At 38.5% G+C, this 20,663-nt stretch overlaps 5 non-coding genes across 5 annotated transcripts; 1 reads left to right on the plus strand and 4 right to left on the minus strand.

The window, feature by feature from the left end:
• Positions 1–11,187: 11,187 nt before the first annotated feature.
• On the minus strand, positions 11,188–11,260 carry trnav-aac (transfer RNA valine (anticodon AAC)). The gene has a single exon. It is a non-coding gene; the product is annotated as a tRNA-Val (tRNA).
• Positions 11,261–11,514: 254 nt separating this feature from the next.
• Positions 11,515–11,587, minus strand: trnav-cac (transfer RNA valine (anticodon CAC)). The gene has a single exon. It is a non-coding gene; the product is annotated as a tRNA-Val (tRNA).
• Positions 11,588–11,708: 121 nt separating this feature from the next.
• On the plus strand, positions 11,709–11,780 carry trnag-ucc (transfer RNA glycine (anticodon UCC)). The gene has a single exon. It is a non-coding gene; the product is annotated as a tRNA-Gly (tRNA).
• A 661-nt stretch (positions 11,781–12,441) lies between these two features.
• trnav-aac (transfer RNA valine (anticodon AAC)) lies at positions 12,442–12,514 on the minus strand. The gene has a single exon. It is a non-coding gene; the product is annotated as a tRNA-Val (tRNA).
• Positions 12,515–13,254: 740 nt separating this feature from the next.
• trnal-caa (transfer RNA leucine (anticodon CAA)) lies at positions 13,255–13,368 on the minus strand. The gene is made up of 2 exons: positions 13,331–13,368; positions 13,255–13,300 (listed from the first exon to the last, which is right to left on the minus strand). It is a non-coding gene; the product is annotated as a tRNA-Leu (tRNA).
• Between the last annotated feature and the right edge of the window lie 7,295 nt (positions 13,369–20,663).

Here is a 20,663-nt window from a genome sequence, read left to right on the forward strand (position 1 = left end):
GGAAAACCTCTTCAGATTAAAGTCATTATAATGCAAAATTTAACTGGTAGTTATTCCAGAAAAAAAGTCAAACTAAATAAAATTGTGACAAAGTAGTAATATTTCGCGAATAAAGTTAACACTATGAGAATAACGTAAAAATCACGAGATTCGTAGCAATACGGGATTAAATTCGTGATATTTTGAGAATAATGGCCTATTTGTGTATAGTGAAATTAAGGTATGAATAAAACGACTTATGCATATGCATAAAAGTGCTTAAAAATGAAACTTGACTCATTGCATGCACATCCATCTGTTTTAATAATAAGGTAGGTATAACTTATCTGCTTTGAACATTACTCCAAACACGTTGATGTATATGGCCTTATAAATAAAACATTACAACTTAATCCCTACAGTATATTGCATGAGTTTAATACTGTTGCATGAAGTCAAACACATTAAATGACATGCTTGGAAACGGAATTTCTCTCAGAAGCAGATTAAAACAAGCAACAAAGAAAGTAAACGTGTGGAATTCATATTTAACATTTTCAGCTGTGAGTTTTCAATGTCATAACTTCACGGTTAAAAAGTTTAAAAAGTTAGTATGAAAGGTTAAAGTATTGTAAGTTATTGTGTCTTTTGAGACACAGCCCTGACCTCTAACTCCAAAAGATATGTTTAAGAGGTGAAGTCAGATGCACTGATTCTCACTCTAGTTACAGGTAATTCATTTTAATCAGTTTACCAAAAGTTTTAATTCTTAATGAGTTAATTAGTTGCATTAATTAATAACCATGTTTTTTATTATTCATCCAGTCATTTCTTTATTTCTTAAGTCAATAATAATAAAACGTATAAACCAATATAAATGAAGATTCTAAAACCACATCAAAGTTCCTTCCTTTACCAACCTGTTATCAGAAAACCACAGACACAAACAATGTTTGTGGTAATTCTGTGGCATAAATCAATAAATAAAAAAGTAGTAAAGTATATATATATATATAGTTACTTAAATGGTTTGAGGAAATCGATGGCCTTAAATGGTTTGAGTTGACAGAACACAAACTGATAAAGTTAGTCTTGATTAATTTGAGTTCAGTCAACTCAAACCATTTAAGGCAATCGGTTTCCTCAAACCATTTGTGTAGCTAAAAAGTTATTTGGACTTAATTACATCTGTTACCTGAACACAAACAGATTTAAAGACTAAGCAAAATCTAACTTTCCTTGGTTGCAGGAACCAAAAAAAAAAAAGTCAGCTTCTTGGGGTAGCTGATATGAAGGGCATAAAGCAGCCCAAAAAGCAGCATCAGAGCACTGACCCAGGATTTTGAAGACATCACCACGTCATCTTCAAGGACAATCAAGACATACAAACAAAAAAACAAAGAGGCAAAACAAAATTAATACCAGTGGTTCCCATTAGAATGAACTAAACCTTATAATTACAACATAACAAGCCTCTGCAAATAGTGCAGATCATGTTCATGACTTTGGAGTATGAGCTTTACATATGACAATGATATAAACATACAGAAAACAATGCACATCAAATTTAGATATTATATTTAGATAATGTGTTTAATGTGTGTGTTGAACCATGTTAATATTTTAGTAAAGTCTAAATTAAAGTAATTTTTGAAGCTTGAAAATACAGATTGCCTTTAATTGGACAGACAAAAGGAGAGAAAAAGATTTAAACGTACCTTTAACAAAAATCTAATGGAATTACACGAGGGTGAGTAAATGAATTATATAATCATCATTTGAGTAAACCTTTCCTTTAAGATTACTGAAATGATCAACTGTACAGCTACTCTAGCTGTATTTTTTTCGATGTCGACAAAAAGATCAAAATGTTTCAGAAAGTAGTCCTGATGAGCCTTACCGTGTGTGTCTTGAAAACATCTGACGAGTCTTCCTTCAAGTAAAGCGGCAGTCCAGCCAGGACAAGAGTTCCAATGACACTGATGTCATCCTGATCCTTAAAGACAAAACAAAAAATGACCATACTTTTAATTCCCAACTAAGCAACATTTTGAATTTATTAACATGATTAATGATGAGACAACATTCTAACACTGCAAACCTAGCTACAACATGTAACAGCACTAGTTATTACCTGGCACTTTCTTACTAATCCACATAACAGGCAAATTCCTTTAGGCAGTTTAATAACAGCACAAGCACATTTTAAGGATTAGTTCATCCACACACAAAAATTGTCATCATTCACTTACTTGCATGTTATTCAACACTACTTTGTGTAATTTATTTATTTTGTTTGTATAGACTACTGTTTTAGAATGCCTTCATGTTTTTGTCTTTTCTGGCAACTGAAAACATTCATCATTATTATATTTAACTGATTTTATTTATTGATAATGTTTTTAACCTGTACAGCCCTTGAGTATGTTCAATGGGAATTCCACTTACTTGTTCATGATAGTCTTTTAATATTTTAGCCATCTGGTTGCCAATGGTACCATCCTTCGATGCCTTAGCTCTGAAAAGTGTCAGGAGTTGTGGAGTGTGCTTGTCCAGGGAAATGTAAAAGGTTTGCTGCGAATTACAGGACTTGGTTACAGATGTATGTTATCTAGCTAGCGAACCTCGCTAATCATTTCATTTACACAATATCATATAGAGTGTAAAGCTTGCTGAACTCGGGTGAAGGTTTTAATAATTATTCCGTATAATATTTAGATAGATTTCGGATGATGGACTGGGACAGGAGGTTTTTGAGACTTTAATCAGTCACCGTGTACGGTGAATTTACACAAGCTAATGCTAATGCTAGATAATGCTAACTAATGCTAATATTTGTCTGTTTATTCTCAGCTTAACTAGTTTACAAACTCACAGGTTCATTAACGTTTCGGCGTTAAAAAAGAAATTTTTGTATTTTTATGTCTCCCTTTTTTTTAAATATCCTCTATTTCTGGGTGTGGGTGAAAAAAACACTGGTTTATCTACACTGTTAGCAAGCCTGGATAATTAACTTGGTAGCATCATTAAGATAAATATCGTAATGAGTAATGCAAACCTTTTAACCGGTAAACAAACCTTTCCTTTATTTTACTCAAGCTGTTTTTACTGTAAGGAACGTGACAGAATGTTAGATGTGTTATTATGAAACTGTGATGAGAAGAAGCACTTATGATGGGGCGGCGGGAGGAAATGTACAGTACATCATCTTTTTTGGAGAACAGGACATGTTTAGACTTACATCCTGCTTCGTGTTAAGGTGTAAATTAAGTAGCCATCTAGAACACCATAAGTGAATTACAGAGATTTTTTTGTTTTTTACGTTTTAACAGGATGCAGTTGGCGTACAGCTGGCCTCCGTGGCTCCGATTCGGTTCCTGAGGACTCCTTCTCATCGGGACTCCATCAAAGCAGAGCTCTCCGGGTCCTATGTAAGCTTATGAATGCGTGTGTAACATGACAGCTGTTTAAATCTGAAAGACTTTGATAATAGAGAACTCCATTAGGACTCCATTATGTAAAGTTAATTTCTTTTTGTAACTTTTCTGCTCTCTGCAGGCCTACCACTACAACCTCGTGGACGTGTTTTACGAGCTGCTTCTCTGCGGATACTTCACGAAGGGCTTAACGCCTCAGCCAGTAAGCGTCTTATCGGGAGATTTAAAAGCGATGCTTGAATGTAGTTTGAGAACAGGATCTATTTTATTTCATTTTGTTTTCCCATATTTTAAACCCTGGCATTAACGGAGCTTGTCGTCTCCCTTTCCTAAAGGTTCAGGGAGGACTCTCGGAGCGCCTGCTTGCGCTCATCAAGTGGGATGTAGACGTTCGGGAGCCTGGAGCAAAGATCTACTTCACAGTGCTTATTGTAAGTGTTCAAATATCTTCTGATGCCACGTTACACAAATGGTCAGCATTGTATCTCTAAGACAGTGACATTACACTGGATTTGTGTTTGTGTCATTTGTTGATAGGATCAGCTTACAGGCCTTTTTGTGGTACTGTTCTCTCAGCCCCTGGAGCTCTACACCGACCCGCCAGCTTTAGCCAGCACGGTTAGGCATCTCCTCAGGCAGCATGTCGAGAAGAAGATGGTGAAGACTTTGGAGAGGCTCTTGGCAATGTCCTTCCCTTACTTCTACACCTTCCCAGTACCCACCAACACAACACACACACACAAACACACAATTTATTGCACAAGTTCCCATTCCATACTTTGTTACAGTTCATATTTTGTCCCTACATTGCTCAAGCGCTCCACAGATGAGTATAAATTGATTTTGTAACATTTCAGTTGTCACATTTTAAAATATCTCTCTTCTTTTTCCCCTTGACAGGTCTGCACAACGATCCCAGGACTTTAGGACCAGAATTGCACATTCTGCTTTATTGGTACAAACAATATCCTATAATTATATATCCTGTAATTTTTTTCCATTCATACATTTATTTATTCTTTCATGTGTTTATTATACCTGTGTGTATAAATGTATGTTACTTTACCAAATGTGAACTAAGATCCAGAACAAAATGTGAGCACTCCAGACCATAATTCCATTGTATAGTTACAAGAAGTTAAAATGGATGAATAAGGAAAGTGTTAGTCAAATTTGCTTTCCTTTTATTGATCATAATGAAATTCATCAAGATTGTGTGAAAATGAAATGAAAATGGAAATTGTGTATTAACATTTGTATTTTCAGTTAAATGGATGTACAATGTCTGCCAAATTTTAAATGGATCAGCAAAAATCCATTCACAGTTGCATTTCCCAGGTCTTAAGTGTTACGACCCTGACCTGTGGAAACAGCACTTACTCTTCCCTGCACCACCTTCCATTCACAAACCTGTGCTCCACCTCAGTCCTGCCTCCACATATGGCTTTCATGGAGGAGGTGAGAGGAAGAAACCCTTTCTCTCCAAAAAAATGGCAGCATCTTAACAAATTCAGGAACAATATTTTTTTGGACTGATGGTTAATCATTATTCATAGTTTCATGTTTGGTGAAGGTCAAACAGAGTTTATCACAACAAACACCTCATACCAAGTGTCATGTTGGTGGAGGGGTGAGGATTCGGTTGTTTTGCAGCCACAGGCTCTAGAAAACTTTTAATCATTTGGACATTGATGATCTCCACTTTATATTAGAATATTCTTGAGACAAATGTAAGACTGTCCATGAGCTTATGTTGTGCTGAAACTGGGTCATATTAAAGGACAATAATCACAAGCACACCAGCAAATTTGTCTCTTTAAGGATGCTGAATCTGAGGACTTGTTTTTGTCTAGGTTAATGTCAGAAATACAGATAAAAAAGAAAAAGACGGGTTATTCTTGTGTTCTGATATGCTGAAATGCTGTAATGATTCCAAATGAATCTGTGAATTGAAACTGTGAACTATTCCCAGCGTGGTGAGCAATACTTTTGTTTTAAATATATTGATGGTTCTTGATGTAAACAATGTATATGTCTATTTAAATTCAGCTCCTGCAGATGGCAGTACATGACATGAAAATACTCTAGAACTGAACCTGATTGGACCTGGACACAACAGAACCATGTGGAGTGTTAAAGTAGCCATGAACATTAAACCTGAACAAAGCTTCAGCACAGATACATGGTGTGTGGAGTGCAGTCCGACTGAAACACTTGAATTACTGCAGAATCTTGAGCTTAATACAAGATGCTTATGTATTTGGGCACATGCTCTCAAACACCACCTTGTTAGGGGTTTTATATTGTTATAATTTTATGGGGAATTTTTTAAAATCCTATCAGTCACTACAGTACCTCTGGTGTTTTGTTTAGACTTTAAGGGTGTACTATAAATCTGCTGAAGAATTTAATTTCACAATAAGAATTGTTTGTAATTGCAACAATATATTTTGTAGATTAGAAAAGGTTTAAGTTCATAGAAATAGGAAATACAGGAACTAAATATATGAATCTTTTGCTCATTAATTTCTTTTAGAACATGTGTGTGTATTTTACATAATGCGGCAAATCCTGCACTCTGATTGGTTAAAACAGAGGGAAGCTACAGTTGAGGCTTTGTACACAAGAAATGCTTAGATGCTTCACTGAAGACAGAGTAGAAGGAAACTTGACATTTACAATAACATAAAAAGGAAACTTTCAGAAGAACAGAGGAAATTAAAACATGATGGTTTTCTGTATGTTTCTGTTTTTTACCATGTTCATAGGTAAGCTTATATTTTATATATCCCCATATATCATGTTTAAATGTTTTATAACTAGTAAAGAAATGTTTCCATGTGTGAGTGTTTTAGATTGTAAGCATGTACTGTATGTATACTGTATAATATAAAATGATAATATTCTGAAATAAATGTCCTCTTCAGGTGAGAGCACACAGGACAGCATTACTCCAACATCTTCTGCTGTCTATGGTAAAGAGGAGCAAGCAGTTACACTCTCCTGTGATTATAAATACACTGTTTCTATGAACAATCTACAGTGGTATCGACAATATTCCAATGCAGCACCAGAATTCCTCGTTCTGTTGACGGAATCGGGAGGGAATCAGACAGGTGATACTCCTCATCCTCATTTGTCTGCTAAAGTTCATAAGAGTCTGAAGCGTGTGGATTTGGAGATCTCGCCTGCTTCAGTATCAGACTCTGCACTGTACTACTGCGCCTTGCAGCCCACAGTGACAGGAAAGTCAACTTCACTGTCCAAAAACCTACAGAGACCTCAAACATGAAAGTGTTAAAGAATCACAATAAGAAGAAAAGACTGGAAGCTATGCATAACATCAGCATTCTGATTATTGATCCAATAGAAATGTATGTATATAACCATATATGAATACTTTATTTGAAGTGAATAGACAAAACATTCTAAGTGAATCCAAATACAGATAGAAAAGTTAGGTGTGTGTTTGAAGAAGCCACATGTTCACTCCCTCTGCAGTATTAAGTGCAGTTCTCATAAACAATAGTGGCAGGTTTGATGGTTTATTTACTTAATGACAGTGTAAAGATCACATGCTGGAATTTGATTATGTTCTAGGAATAAAAATGTGGATATTGTACAACTCTTTTGACAAGCAGCTGATCTGATTTATTTTTATTTTATTTTATGTTTGTTTGTTTGTTTGTTTCTCAGCATGAGATTTAATGTGTTCATCATGTGTGTCTTTGCAGGATCTTTAATATATTTTTGGGAATTACAGGATACCTGAAAGTATGTATAACTAAGAATAAGAACTGTGGAAAATAAAAACACAGTCTCCATCACACAATCAGGAAATAAATAAGCTCTACTGAAATAGTGCCCCATAATCAATTCTTGAGGTAGATGAGCTACAACAGCTAAAGACCACATCGGGTTTCATTCCTGTTCACCAAGAACAGAAATCTAAGACTACAGTAACAACCCTGTAAATGACATAAATCATACTAAAATATTTTTTAAAATCCATAGCAACCACATGGGACTCCATTACAGCTTCCTAGTGTCACCCTATCAAACAGATGAGACCTTGTAACAGTTACCAAACCATACCCCACCAGCCACCTGAGTTTCTTTAGCAACCAGCTAATTCAATTTTATTACCAACTGGAATTATTTTTAAACTTACTGCAAATATCACAGAAACTACTTGAAGCCTCATAATATTCACCAAGCTATACTGGAGCAACAGTACAGTTTCCAGCAAAGAAGCTACAATCCTGTAAACTTGACCTATACTGAAACCTCCACCTGATACTAAAGCAAGCTTGTTCTACAAGAATTGATTTTGATCTTCATGTCCACCGAGATTAATGATATATTTGGCCCAATGGCAAGAGCTGCTTGCTTGGTTCACACTTAGCGTCTTGATTCCAAAAAGGTTTGAATCCCACAGGAGCCTCGCTTTATTGTTAACTTGACTTTGTGTAACTGAGTTCCTTTTACTTGGACCCCAGTCCATATGAACAAGAACTGTTAATTACCTCTGAAAATTAAAGCTCCAACCCGGAGCCTAACTCTGGAATACAGGGAGCGGGATGGAGAATGTCACACTTTGTGGAGACATGAACCTCTGAAATATTAATATAATAAAGTACAGAAAGACCTCAGAATATTGTCATTTTACTAACACCATTCATCATGTTCACTGTTATATTCATGTGTCTGTGGCTTTCATTAGGTAAGTTAACATTGATCTTTTCAGAAAGGAGATAATAAATTAATGATTAATTAGCCTGTGTGATGTTAAGAAAATATAGAATATGAGTTATATAACTCAAAACTAAAATATTATTATGTTCTCTTCTCTATAACAGGTGACTCCATGGCAGATTTATTAGAACCACTTTTCACTCATAAGGTTGTAGATGAAGGTGATGATGTTACTCTGTCCTGCAGCAACAAAGACAGTGGTTCAGTAAACAGCCTACAACGGTACAAACAACATCCAAAATCTAAACCTGAGTTCCTTTTTTTCATCACTCCATGTGGAGGTAAATCCCTATGCCACCACGTCTGTCTGCTAAAGTTGATGATAAAACTAAACAAGTGGATCTGATCATCTCCTCTGCTGCTTTTAATGTTTGATAATATACAATTAGAAGGTAATTTATTCATAATCACACTCTCTGGTATCACCCAGATGAGGATGGGTTCACATTTGAGTCTTCCTCATATCGTCTCACAGAGTTTTTTCTTGCTGCTGTTGCCTCAGAGTTGCTCATTAGGGGTAAAGTTAATTTTCAGCTTTGTAATTTCTATTCTGAATTTCTGTATTTCTGTAAAGCTGCATTGAGACAATGTCCATTGTTAAAAGTGATGTACAAATAAAATTGAAGTGAACTGAATTGAATTGAACTGAATTTAATTACCTTTTGGTTATAGACACAGCAAATTTACTTATGAGAGATTTTATTTAAATCTGGATCAGTTTCCTATGATTTTCCACAGCAAATTATCATAATTATTTATAAATGTACAAATAATTTAAAAACCACACAAACAGATAAAGGCTTATAGTATTGTATAGATGATGAATCTTGAAATACAACACAGACATATTAATGACTCTAGATTTCTGTCACTGACACTGTGTGAAGTGATCTGTACAAAATAACACTAAAACTGCATCACTTCCTGGGTGTGTCCTTCTAGAGACGTGTAAAGTTCAGCACATACAGCACTATTATACAGAATCCTCACAGAGCTGTGTTCAGAAATGGATCAACTATACAACTTACTGTACATAGTGAGATACATACCACTGATTCTCACTCTAGTTACAGGTAATTCATTTTCATCAGTTTATCAATAGTTTTAACTATCACAATCATATTTAATCAGTTAATTAATTACATTAATTAATAACCATGTTTTTTTTTGGCGACACTACCCATGCACTTGGAGGGTTGTGGGGCTGTGGTCAAGGGAGGCCTGCCAGGTCGGGAAAGAGAGGCACTCTGGCAGGCGGTCGCAATGGTTGTAAAACGCATGCTTCCATTACCAGACGTGATTCAAGATCCAAACCCAGGAAAGGTTTGAAAGGCTTAGGCTCTTGTTGACAAGGTTTGCTGATATGAACTTGCATCCCAGTCTGTTGCAATCAATTCAATTCAATTCAATTTTATTTGTATAGCGCTTTTAACAAAGAGCATTGTCTCAAAGCAGCTTTACATGAGAAACCACATAAGAAAACAACAAACATATGAACAGACAAACAGACAAACAGTCCTAGATGTTATCCCAAGTGAGCAAGCCTGAGGTGACTGAGGCGACTGTGGCAAGGAAAAACTCCCTTAGATGGTATGAGGAAGAAACCTTGAGAGGAACCAGACTCAAAAGGGAACCCATCCTCATTTGGGTGACAATTGTGTGATGTAGATACAGCATGTGTATAGTGTTATGTGAATCAATAAGGAGGTTGTTGTCCATGGCGCTGCTTGAATATCCCAATCCTCACAAGCAGAACCCGGCTGGAGCTGGTCCATCTCCGGATGCCACTGGAGCCGGCACAGTCTCTGTATGCCTCGGGATGGGTAGAAGAAAGGAAACAATGGACCAGCATTAGCGTAGCTGCTGTTCATAATATTAGCAGTACTAGCTGAATGTGCATTTAATCAGATGTACTGGAGTGCAAGGTTATGGGAAGTGTTAGATGTATGCCTGGCTAAAGAGATAAGTCTTTAGTCTACATTTAAACTGGAAGACTGTGTCTGAGCCCCGAACACAGTCAGGAAGACTATTCCAGAGTTTTGGAGCTAAATACGAAAACGCTCTACCCCCTTTTGTGGACTTTGATATTCTGGGAACTACTAGAAGTCCAGAATTTTGTGATCTTAAAGAGCGTGGTGGATTGTAATGTGTTAGAAGACTGGATAGATAGGTGGGAGCTAAACCATTTAGAGCCTTGTATGTGAGTAGAGCTAGTTTATAGTCAATTCTAAACTTAACAGGTAGCCAGTGCACGGATGATAATATTGGGGTTATATGATTATATTTTCTTGATCTGGTAAGAACTCTGGCGGCTGCATTCTGGACTAACTGTAGCTTGTTTATTGAAGATGCAGGACAACAAACAGGCTTCAAAATAAACAAAAAAAACCCTAAATGTCCCAAAGTAGATGCACTATTTATAATCCACACAACAAAGTATTTTCTAATTCAATTATTGATTAATGTTATGAAATGGAATAAATATTTCTCCTTATTAAAAATCTTTCATTCTGTTATTGTTTGTTTACTGCATGTTCAGGACAGGTTCCAAATGAATGTAAAGCCAGGATGTTTCAATAAGAATCAACACTAACATCACTGACACTGTCATGTGATGCTTTGGGGTGGAGCTTCATGAACCTTTATGATGTTAACATATCAGAGTAAAGAAAGAATATTTTCAATCAGCTGAGACCAGTCATCATGTTCACTGTTATATTCATGTATCTGTGGCTTTCACTGGGTGAGTAAACATTTTTATTATTGCAAAATACAATATTCTTAGATATGAATGAACACATGTTTTTTAAAAAGTAGCAAATTGTGAGTATGTCACCTTCAGGGTCCTGATTAGGACAAGTGGGCTCTTACTGGAGCAAAGCTCAAGGCTTGTTTCTGCCTCTTGTTTCTATGCACAAACTAGGCATCACATTGTGGAGAAACTGCTCCAGTCGCCTTCAGGGTGCCGATTAGGACGAGTGGACGCATACTAAAGCAAAGCTCAAAAGCCTTGGGTTGTTTCTGCCCGGTTTCGAACCGGGGGCCTTTCGCGTGTTAGGCGAACGTGATAACCACTACACTACAGAAACTACAAAGAAACTGTTCGGGCTCTCATCTTCAAAATAAATCAATTAAACCAAAATAGAAAACAAAAAAAAGACAATATCAAGACTTTTGTTCGCCAGCGCAAATGAGCAGAAAACGTGAAAACAGTCACGCTACAGAAACTATGTGGGAGTGGGGCCGGATCTCAGTTTCTGCTTGTTCCCAAGGCACGGGTGCTACAGAGCGCAATACTCGAGTCTTATTCGACGCAAAGCACAAGCCCCTGACCACCAAAAGATGTTTCTGCCCGGTTTCGAACCGGGGACCTTTCGCGTGTGAGGCGAACGTGATAACCACTACACTACAGAAACAGAAGCGAAGGAAAGCGTTTCCTTTCGGCGGGGGAACCGCAAAGTAAGTAAATAAATAAATAATCGATCAACGCAAAGGCTTAAGCGTTCCTTCAACCGAGTAATGAGTAAGCAACCACAGGCGTTGGTGGTATAGTGGCGAGCATAGCTGCCTTCCAAGCAGTTGACCCGGGTTCGATTCCCGGCCAACGCATGACCTTTAAACCGCATGTTGGAGCGTGGCAAATGTACGAGGGCCGCCCTTGAAAAGGCAAACGGAACAGGACAGTCCTCCAGCTGTGTTTAGCAGGCTTTGGCAAGAGTGTGACGAAGGCTTCTCTGCTTGTGAGAGGTCTTTCCACAAGTGATTTCCACTTTTGTTCTAAGTGGTTGCTTGCTGCCTGAGGCCAAAAAAAAAACAGCCCTACTTGTTGCTCGACTCGAACAAGCAAACACTTGTTCATGCACTAAAGCCCATTTGAAGCTAGGCACCACATAGTGGAGAAACTGCTCTAGTCTTGTCCTGATTAGGACAAGTGGGCTCTTACTGGAGCAAAGCTCAAGGCTTGTTTCTGCCCGGTCTCGAAAGTCAAAACGGAACGGCAAAGTCCACCAGTTGCATTTGACAGGCTTTGGCCAGAGTTCTTTGGTGAGAGCTCTTTCCGATTTCCAATTGCGGTGTAAGTGATGGCTTGCGGCCTGCAGCAAAAGCCCCTACGCGCTGCTTGATTTGAAGTAGACACTTGTTCATTTTCTAAGCACTAAAGCGCATTTCAAACTAGGCATCACATTGTGGAGAAACTGCTCCAGTCACCTTCAGGGTGCCGATTAGGACGAGTGGACGCATACTGAAGCAAAGCTCAAAAGCCTTGGGTTGTTTCTGCCCGGTTTTGAACCGGGGGCCTTTCGCGTGTTAGGCAAACGTGATAACCACTACACTACAGAAAATATAAAGAAGCAGCTCGGGCTCTCATCTTCAAAATAAATCAATTATTACAGCTGGCATTATTGATATTAGAGAAATACGCTGATCAGCTGCTGTTCAGAGCAGTTCTGTATCTAAGCAGGTGCTCAGTGTAATCTATAGAGTGTACAGATTTGCTGGGTTTCCTTTATAATTGCTAAAATGGTCACTCTGACATCTCTTGGTGGGGACATGTTTTTTAAAATGGCAAGGTTATAGCTAGGTAGAACCTAGGGAAAGTTTAGTAGACTCAAGAATATAAAAAGCATAAATCCAGCTGCACTGTACAAAAATTTTGACAGTTCTGTTATATTGAAAGTTTTACTGAATTGAAGATACATGTTTTAAGGTTTTTCTTCTTGATAAAAAACCTGAACAGACTGTGCCGGTTCAGCACCATCAATGTTTTGGATAGCAGAGGAGCACATGGCTGCGGTGTGGAGCAGCCATGTGAAGGAGTGAAGCGGTGTGAAGGAGTGAAGCATGGCAAAGCTGTTGGAGACCGAAGAAATGAAATGAAAATGCCTTTATTTGTCACATATACATTACAGCACAGCGAAATTCTTTCTTTGCATTTCCCATCCTTGGAGGCTGGGGTCAGAGCACAGGGCACCCCTGGAGCAGAGAGGGCCTTGCTCAAGGGCCCAACAGTGGCAACTTGGCAGTGCTGGTGCTTGAACCCCTGATCTTAACCACCTGAGCCACCACTGCCCCTAAAGGATCATGTCAGAAGTGGGATTCGAACCCACGCCTCCATTCGGAGACCAGAATCCTCCTTACATCAGGGGGAAGGTTTGAACCTTGAGTCTGGCGCCTTAGACCACTCGGCCATCCTGACACTTAGGCAAGACATCCCTAAGCCATTGCACTCGTCACTGCTCCACCATACCTGGACCCCTTTCAGCCCCTTTCAGCCATCAACCATGGCTGTGTAACCATGTTTTCCCTATTTTGCTCCTTTTTCTATTTTCACTGAATTTTGTACTCAAAGATTCTTTTTTTCCCTATGTGCACCAAATAAATACACTGTGAATTTTAACCTTCGCTGTCTCATGTATGTCTGTTAAGCCCTCACTGCCTGAGTAGCTACAACCTGTATTCTCTAATGAGTTAAAGTCATAAAGTTTCTTCCTCATGTCATCTCAAAGGTTTCCTCCATGTAACTGTTTCCTTTCGGTTACTCATGATTGATTTAAATCTACAATTGCAAAGTATTTCATTAAATTAAAGTTTCTGACTCTGTTCACATTCATTACATTAAAGTATCTATAATTATGTAATGAACCTGTTTACCCAAATAAGTAGCTAAAAAAATTTAACAACCATGAAACCAGGACAACAGAGAAACTAGTTTCACCAAGAAAAGATAACATGGGACATGCCAAAGAAATGAACAAGTGGGCCAGAAATAAAACCAGACCAAAAAACACATTTCCTCTTGAATCCGTTCATTTATCAGCATCTACATACTATATTCTGATTGTACACATGGATATATCGCCAACATACTGCATAATCTATTGAAATACATACTGCAAAGAAATATACATTTTTAAGTGCTTATATATTTTTTTCACATTTTGTACTGTTACAACCTGGACCTGAAATGAACTTAACTGGGATTACACAGTATATCATGATTATATATATAATACTGTATATTAAATCATGTTTGTTGACTTATTTTGCCACCTATTGGGATAATAGAGATAAGATAGTGTTTTTCCCCCTGAATGTTTTCATTCAATTACTTTCAGAAATGATCATGATTTATAACAAAATTCATTTTTGTGGGCCATATTAGCCAGTATCAAGCTATGAACATGGACTTCGAGCAGTGACAGACTGTAAAATTACATCCAAATTCTAACAGCAACATACTGTTTTTCCAAACAGTACGATACAGTAACATACTTGTAAAATCTTAAGCAGGTTACCATAGAATTTAACAGTAATATACAGTATTTTCTTTTTGTGGTATAGACCAGTCAAACACATGCACTGTAAAAAGTAATTGTTGAATCTACTCAAGAAAAACTTGTAAATTTAACTGACTTTAGAAAATTTGTTGATTTAAATTGATTAGACTGTGTAGTGTGAACTAAACTTAAGAGTACTTAAGAGTATTTATTTATTTATTTATAGGTTCTGGGTCTTTTTCCCCTTTGCGCTATAAAATAACCTGGAAACCAGTAAGATTTAAGCTTATTGCCAATCAGCTGCTGCTACATTACAATCCACCATATTTGTATGAACAGAGCTTGATATATTTACTGGCCTTTGGTTAAGTTTCAGCATAGGATGAAACAATTACTATTACAATTATTATTACTATCACAATTAGAATTACTCTTCTAATTTCTTAAACACGCTTTTGTCTCATGCATGCGCAATGTGACAGAACACAGGTGTTTGGAGAAGACATTGACGAAGAAGAACTCAAAGAACAGCACGTTTTAGGGATGTAGTAGAATGACTAGGTATGCTCACAATGATCTGTTTATAAACATCAGTGTCTCTTACAACTTAAATACAATTTTATTTGCTAGTTGTGTGGAAAGAGGAAAAGACATAAAAAGGCACACTGAAGTAGTTTTATGTCAAATGCGACCAGTGCTACGTTGCAAAAATCGACTTTTACTGAACACTTGTTTTATTACATTTCTAAGCTATTTTAATCGGTTGTAAGTTCATGGTTTATCATTAATGATATGTAAAAACCTGTGCGGCCTTTATGAACATTCTTTCTAGAACGTTTGATCCGCACGTGTGGTTCACATGGAAATGAACAACATGATGCCTGAATTAAGATAGCTTAATTAACAAGCATGTACCATATTTTGTGTTTTTTATTTAGTGTGTGCTTATTTTGGGGACTTAAATTCATGCAGTGGAAGTGTAGGTTTTGCTTGTTTTCGTGTGAAAAGTGGGCTCAGCTGTTGAAACACTACAGAATAAAACATGGAAGCTACACTAGAAGTACTCCAATTCCATGTCTCTACACAGATTGTCTGTGCTCATTCAAATCATTTAATGCAATAAGTGTACACTTAACAAAACATCATTCACATCAGGCACATGGTAGCCTATCCAGTCCATGTGATAACATCCCTTTGATATTTCACTGCCCACTTTGCAGTTTTGAGGAGCCCTGCACAGAGTCTATTTTTTTTCTCATTTGCAGCAGCATCTCAAAAATCATAGAACTGTGCAGTTTCCCTACAACAATTGCAATTTTGAGAGCAATATCTACTCTACATTTAATTCCCATAAATGTAGAGAGCATGGAGCATTTGATCAGAGGCAGTTAAAATCTGACGTTCTCTTGTATGTTGCTACACACAGTGTAGATAATGTGCAACAAGAATAGCCCTTGAGCGCTGATCCTGTAGATGAACTTTTGGAGATAAATGATATAGAGATTGAAAACTTTGATGAATTGCGTCCTCAGTTGGAGCCTCACTCTTTCTCAAATTATAGCCTCACTCTCTCAAAATGCAGGTGATTTTGCATGTTTCTGATTTGGCTGCACAGGAAATAATTCAACATATAAATCAAATTTTACTTCTTTCATCTTGACAATGACCAAAGATGGTGAGCCTCTTTCCACAATAAGCAGAGGAGCATCATATTTTCAGAGTGAATTTCTGATTGCCATGCCAGTTGAATACAAGCTTGATTCAGAGTCAGTCTCTTATGTGCCAGTTCTGCAAATGTTGCAGAAAATGCTAAACTGGGCTGACATTCTATATAGGGTTCTTTGCAATGATCGATTAGTTAATGAATTTAAGACTTACAGAGATGGCACTCAAGATTCAAGATTCAAGAAGCTTTATTGTCATTTCAACCACATATAGCTGACGCAGTACATAGTGAAATGAAATAACGTTTCACCAGGACCTGGTGCTACAGAAACATACAACATAAAGATCAAACACAAAAAAAACACAGAGCTAGGACAGAAGTTTGTCTTAGCCACATAAAGTGCACAGTGTGCAGCTAGGTGCAAACAGATCGAAGACAAGACAGTGCAAAAATAATAAATACAAACAAAAGGCAACACAAAAACACAGGACACTTAGTGCCGAAAAGAAAGAAAAGAACATGTGTAATGGAATATAAGTGAAATAAAATAAGATAAAAAGAAATGATGTAAAAAATATTGTGCAAAATAAATTCAACAGCAGCAGTTGAGGTAGTGCAAATAGAAATAAACATAAGTATAACTATAGCAGCGTATGACAGGTAGTGGTAGTGCCACAAGTAATGAACAATTTAAATTATGTGTGTGTGTATGTGTGTGTGTGAGTGTATCCATCCAGGTGAGAGAGAGAGAGAGTGTGTGTGTGTGTATGTGTGTGAGAGAGACAGAGAGTTTTGTACAGTTCAGTCTTGAGTGTGTGTGTGTGTTTATGTGTGTGTGTGAGAGAGAGTTGTTCTACAGTTCAGTCCTGGGTGTTGAGGAGGCTGATGGCTTGAGGAAAGAAACTGTTCAACAGTCTGGTTGTGAGGGCCCGAATGCTCCGGTACCTCTTTCCAGATGGCAGGAGGGTGAAGAGTGTGTGTGAGGGGTGTGTGGGGTCATCCACAATGCAGTTAGCTTTGCAGATGCAGTGTGTGGTGTAAATGTCCGTGATAGAGGGGAGAGAGATTCCGATGATCTTCTCAGCTGTCCTTACTATCCGCTGAAGGGTCTTGCGATCCGAGACGGTGCAGTTCCCAAACCAGGCAGTGATGCAGCTGCTCAGGACGCTCTCGATGGTCCCTCTGTAGAACACAGTCAGGATGAGGGGAGGGAGATGGGCTTTCCTCAGCCTCCTCAGGAAGTAGAGGCGCTGCTGGGCTTTCTTGGTGATGGAGCTGGTGTTGAGTGACCAGGTGAAGTTCTCTGCCAGATGAACACCAAGGAATTTGGTGCTCTTGACGATCTCCACCGAGGATCCATCGATGAACAGCGAAGAATGGTCACTCTGTGCTCTCCTAAAGTCAACCACCATCTCTTTAGTCTTGTCAACGTTCAGGGAGAGGTTATTGGCTCTGCACCAGGCTGTTAGATGTTGCACCTCCTCTCTGTAAGCTGACTCATTGCTCTTACTGATGAGACCCACCACAGTTGTGTCATCGGCGAACTTGACAGTGTGGTTGGATCTGTGCATTGCTGCACAGTCGTGAGTCAGCAGAGTGAACAGCAGTGGACTGAGCACACAGACCTGAGGAGCTCCAGTGCTCAGTGTGGTGGTGCTGGAGATGCTGTTCCTGATCCGGACAGACTGAGGTCTCCCAGTCAGGAAATCCAGGATCCAGTTGCAGAGAGAGGTGTTCAGGCCCAGCAGGCTCAGCTTCTCAATCAGCCACTGAGGGATGATTGTGTTGAATGCTGAACTGAAATCTATGAACAGCATTCGAACGTAGGAGTCTTTACAGTCCAGGTGTGTGAGGGCAAGATGGAGGGTTGTGGTGATGGTGTCATCCGTGGAGCGGTTAGGACGATACGCAAACTGCAAGGGGTCCAGTGAGGGTGGTAGCTGTGACTTGATGTGCCTCAGGACGAACCTCTCGAAGCATTTCATCACAATTGGTGTGAGTGCGACGGGATGATAGTCATTGAGGCAGGAAACCGTAGACTTCTTAGGCACAGGGACGATGGTCGTTGTCTTGAGGCACATTGGGATGATGGAGCTGCTCAGCAAGATGTTGAAGATGTCAGTGAAGACATATGCCAGCTGCTCCTCACACTCCCTCAGCACTCTGCCAGGAATGTTGTCTGGTCCAGCAGACTTCCGTGGGTTAACTCTGCTTAGAGTTCTCTTCACATCAGCTGTGGTGAGACAGAGCACCTGGTCGTTTGGAGGAGGGATGGTCTTCCTCGCTGTTGTGTTGTTCTGTGCCTCAAACCGTGCGTAGAAGTCGTTCAGCGCATCTGGAAGGGAGTCGTCACTGTCACAGGCAGGTGGTGATGTTCTGTAGTTGGTGATCGCCTGGATGCCCTGCCACATGTGCCGGGAGACTCCGCTGTTCTGGAAGTGGCCATGGATTCTCTCAGTATCAAGAAAATGACTTTTTCAACACTGAGACCTTCAGGATTGTCCTAGGTCTTTATTTTGATGAATTTGAGCTTGCCAATCCCCTTGGCACTTCTCAAAAGAAACATAAAATATTTGCTCTCTATTGGGTTCTAGCCAACCTTTCCTCAAAAGATCTTTCATCACTTCAGTCAACTCAGCTAGCATTTTTATGCAGAGCTAGTGCAATTTAACATCATGGTTACAAAGACATCTTGCACCCACTTGTTAGGGACCTTGAAACTCTTGAAAAGCATGGTGTATATATTGAACAGTTAGGAGACTGTTTGAAAGGAAGTTTGCTTTTTGTTTCATCTGATAATCTGGGTGCACATTCTTTTGCAGGACTACAGGAGAGTTTCAGTGTTGAGCACCCATGTCGGTTCTGCTTTGCAAAGAGGAGTGAAATCCAGGAGAAGGAGGTCTGGTCGGGAACATGGTGTGAAAGGTGGCTGTGTGTTAAGTGAAAGGTTGGAACATTTTCACACAGTTGGTGGTTTTCCACCTGACATAATGCACAACCTTATGGAGGGTGTCATCCCTATTGAAATGTCCTTGTGCATTAATGATTTGGTATCAAGGAAATTAATATCTCTTGAATCCCTGACTCAAGCTATCAAGCAGTTACCTTACAAATTCTCAGACAAAGTTTATCAGCCTCAGATCATCCCAGGCACATTTGCCTCATAAGGTACCACTGGGGGTAATGCCCATGAGAATTGGGCATTTATTAGACTTCTGCCCCTCATGGTGGCCCTTGATATCCTGTCCTCACAGCATCATCTGTGAGCATTGATGGAATCAAGTATAATCCAGATATGGTTGTATCTGTTGGTACTTTTCCAGGCCTGTCTGATTTCAGACAGTTTTTTCAAAATTCTTGTCATCAACAGTGCTGTTCTGTTTGTGTGTAAAGATCTGACATGTTGGTACATTCAGCACCTGCGTTCTTTTGAACTTTGCTGTCATGTGCTATCACTGACAATCACCAAACTCTCAGAACTCTTATAAACTTCGGGGAAGGACCTGTGTTACACTCAAACATTATATCATATGCTGAATGAATGATAATTCAGGCTTAAAGAGACTTGAAATTATTGAAAAATTATTTACTCTCATTCTTACTTGGAAGACAAAAAGGCTTATTTTTGAAATGATTTCTGATTGCTGATGTCTGACTACTATGTAAGAAGATAGCAAGCATTGCTTCTCAAACTTCAGGAGGACACAAAAGCATCATATAATTTCATTCAACTTCAAGTGTTTGAATAGTATCAATGGGTTTATTAAGAAACAAACTGAAATGTAATTCATTTTCTTTAAATGGTCATATCCTGCATGCACTCCTGAGAGAGCAGCAGTTAAATGCTATTCTATGTGAAGGGTTGATCCAGTGAAATGGATTATATATTGAAGTTGATTTCTCAACAAACCAATTTATTTGCCTTAAATGCTTGGACTGTATGGCAGATGTCACATTAAATTATTAATTATTTTGTGTACTTTTTAAAGTACATTTAAACAAGGATGAGTGAAACTTTTCAAATCATTTTTTTCAAAGGATGGGTTTAGAATTATGCAATTGGACAACTGTTTTTCGGTTGAAGCTATTACTTTAATTTAAGAAAACCAACCCAATTCTTTAACCTTTGTAGAGAGAATAAATATGGAGACAAGGACTGTACTCTGAGTTATAGTTTGTGAAAATGACATCAGAAAAATCATACTTCCTGCGAAACCACAGACAGTTGACTCCCTGATGGAGCAACTTGAAGAAAAGCTTCAGTATGAAGATCCAGAATTCAGCAATTCCCTTGTGAATCTTACCTACATTGCTGACTTGCCAGATAAGCCCACATGGAACTGTGATGACAACAACCCCTAACACAGCTGACACTGAAGTCCTGTCTGTGGCTTCTGATGATCATTCATCTCATAGTCTATGGACTGCATGGCCAGAATATTTTGAGATCCCTACTTTTCCTGTTGACGTTGAATACAGATTACATCAGGGAAATCTACAATACATGCGAGATAAAACATATCTACAAGTGTCAGGAGAGCTCATCTA

This window comes from Hemibagrus wyckioides, unplaced genomic scaffold (assembly GCF_019097595.1).
Source record: "Hemibagrus wyckioides isolate EC202008001 unplaced genomic scaffold, SWU_Hwy_1.0 Contig1, whole genome shotgun sequence".
Lineage (NCBI taxonomy): Eukaryota > Metazoa > Chordata > Actinopteri > Siluriformes > Bagridae > Hemibagrus > Hemibagrus wyckioides.